The sequence below is a fragment of the Oryctolagus cuniculus genome, chromosome 4 (genome assembly GCF_051225735.1).
Source record: "Oryctolagus cuniculus isolate XC-2025 breed Fujian yellow rabbit chromosome 4, ASM5122573v1, whole genome shotgun sequence".
Lineage (NCBI taxonomy): Eukaryota > Metazoa > Chordata > Mammalia > Lagomorpha > Leporidae > Oryctolagus > Oryctolagus cuniculus.
In genome coordinates, this window is record NC_142870.1 from 83891582 (window position 1) to 83894721 (window position 3140).

A 3140-nucleotide genomic window follows, 5' to 3' on the forward strand; every position below is an offset into this window, starting at 1 on the left:
GATACTTACCCTCCACAGAGTGTTTTCAAATGAATAAACACTTCTATGAAAAATGGCTTCTTAATGGGCCCATTTCCTTTTGACTTTCTAAAATTTACAAAAACATTTGGGCAGGCCTTCCCTGTCTCTCTTATCTGTCCACTCAGACCCATTTGTCTCTACACAAATAACCCCACTCATTTTTTAAAAATCTAGTTTATTTCTATGTTTGTTTACTTGACTTTTTTCTGGTCTGTCTGCCCCATTGGACTGAAAGCCCCATCAAGGCAGAAGTCACATCCGTTCTGTTCCCCTATGGTCCCCCAGTGCTTAGCAAAGCACCGGCCACAGGAGAGCCTGGTTAGGACTTTGCTGAATGAATAAGGAGCAAAGGAGAATGTTCATAACGAGTGGTACAGTGTGGCTTCCATGGCTAATTACAAGTGAGACACAGGGTGCAGCAGCATCGGGAATAAGCAAGGCTGGGGTTTTTGGAGAGTGTAACAGAATGGAAAGAAGCCAAGCAAGGATGCCCTTGGTGAGGGAGTGAGATGCCCACCCTGGTCCTGGAGCTGGAGCCGCTGAGGGAGGAAGCCGGGGAGGATGGAGCAGCTGCAGGCCCAGCCTCTGCTTCACAGCAAGGATGAGGCCCAGCAGGTGAGTGACAGTGGGTGTGAGCCACGAAGGCTGCTGCTCCACGTCTGCCTTCCAGCTGGCACTCAACAATCCCTCTAAGTTAACATGGACCCCTCTAAGTTAACAGGAAAGGGAGTTCTGGAAAACAGGAGCCGGCCTAGCTGACAATAGCACAGAGTCTCTACAGTCGGCACTCAGGACTCACTGAATTGATGCGTGCATGAGTGAGTGAACTGGGCCAACAGCAAGGGCACATGGCCATCTGGTCCCCTGGATGCTCGCTCAGGGGGGACGGGAATTTCGCTGCTTTATTCATTGCTGTATGCCCGGGAGCGATGGCTGCCACATGCCGGTGAAAGTAAGATTTTCATGGAATGAATGTTGAATGGATTTGGCCCAAAGTCAAACGGACTTGTGTGGAGTCGCTGGGAAATGCAGAGGATGGAAACTTTTCTCTTGTGCAGGGTTTGAGGGCTAGATCAAGGATTCACTTGGTACATTTAGCATAAAGGAGCGTGAAGTGGAACAAAGGGAAAACAGTATTTCTGTCTCTTGCAACATGCCTCGGGGAAGCAGACTGTAGAACTGCTGTTGCAACAGTGGAGCAAATGTTACAATTCTAAGTCAACTGCGAGAAGCCTGGATGCTGAGAACAAGGCTCCTGGTTCAGGGATTAAACCCTGGCTAAGAGAAGAATCCTGATGGGAAAGAAAACCTAGCAGCATTTTATTCATGCCCTTCCTCAAGGTCTGCGTGGGAACCAACAAAGCAGAGCAAACCCCAGAGAGGCCTTGGCCTGCTGGAAACCTGCATGGGCCTCAGATACCCCGGGATCTGAGGCCATCAAACCAAAGCCAGCCGGTGCCCCAAGGTAGCTTAGACCAAACCCCCAAAGCTAAGTCTCAGGAGGGCTCCAGGCTCAGCCAACTCAGCATCTCCACGGCTCCCTCATAAGGTCTTGCACAAATTCTGGTGCGATAGCAGCATTCCTTTCTCTTCTCTTCTGAGCTCCATCACTTGAGGAGTCCCCACTGGAATTTCTCTGAATGTGGGAGTTAATTCTGGTAGATTTGGAGTAGACAGAACAAGGCAGTTCAACAGGATTCCAGGAGTGGAGGGTGAAAGAAGGAAAGGCAGATGTTAGCGGGAATCGAGGTTTGGTTAGCGCTCTACTGCACAAATGGTGACTGTAATAAACAACAATGCGGCATGCATTTCCAAATGGCTGCAATACAGATTACAGACATTTTTCACCATGTGCCCACACATAAAATAAGTATGTGAGGTGACAGATTTGTCAACTAGCCTGAGTTAGTCATTCCATGCTGTAAACATATAGCAAAAGATCACGTTGTACTCCATAAACATATGTGATTATTGTTTGCCAATGAATGAATAAATAATCCAATTCTACCAACTCTCTCATGGCTACTTTTGACTTAGCCACAGTTGAGGTACCCCATGGGAAGAACTTCCTTTGTAAGATGTGGTTGGATTTCAGTTACCGATAAAGTTCTTCCTTTTCCTTTAAACCCTTTTAAGAATAGTTTATGTTTTAAAAAATATTTATTTATCAGGGCCGGCACTATGGTGCAGCAGATTAACACCCTGGCCTGAGTGCCAGCATCCTATATGGGTGCCAGTTCAATACCTGGTTGCTCCCCTTCCGATCCAGCTCTCTGCTATGGCCTGGGAAAGCAGTACAAGATAGCCCAAGTCCTTGGGCCCCTGCACCCATGTGGGAGACCTGGAAGAAGCTCCTGGCTCCTGGCTTCAGATCAGTGCAGCTCCGGTCATTGCGGCCAATTGGGGAGTGAACCAGTGGACAGAAGACCTCTCTCTTCTCTCTCTCTCTCTCTCTGCCTCTCCTCTCTCTGTGCAACTCTGCCTTTCAAATAAATAAATCTTTAAAAAATATTTATTTATTTATTTGAAAGGCAGAGTTAGAGAGAGAGAGAGAGAGAGAGAGAGAGATCTTCCATTCACTGGATCACTCCCCAATTGGCTGCAACAGCCTAAACAGGGCCAGGTCAAAGCCAGGAGCCTGGATCTCCATCTATGTCTACCACGTGGGTGGCAGAGGCCCAAGTACTTGGGCCATCTTCTGCTTCTTTCCCAGGCACATTAGCAGGGATTTGGATCTGAAGTGGAGGAGCCAGGACATGAACTGGCAGTGCCCATATGGGATGCTGGCATTGCAGGCAGTGACTTAACCCACTATGCCACAATGCCAGCCCTGATAATAACTAATTTCAAGGGCAAACCAAAAGGACACAATATTCCAAAATATCATTGTTCTTCCTTGATTATTTCCTCACTTTATAAGTGGCTTCCCTGCCCCTGCCAAGAATTAAGACAGGAGGAAAATTTAGAAAAGGTAACTCTCAAACTCTGTGATCTTAATCTTCCATACTTGCTGTGATAGTTAATTTTATTCATGAACTTGGCTAAACCAACGGATGCCCAGAAGGTTGGTAAAACATTGTTTCTGGGTGTGTGTGGATGCTTCTAGAAGAGATTACCAC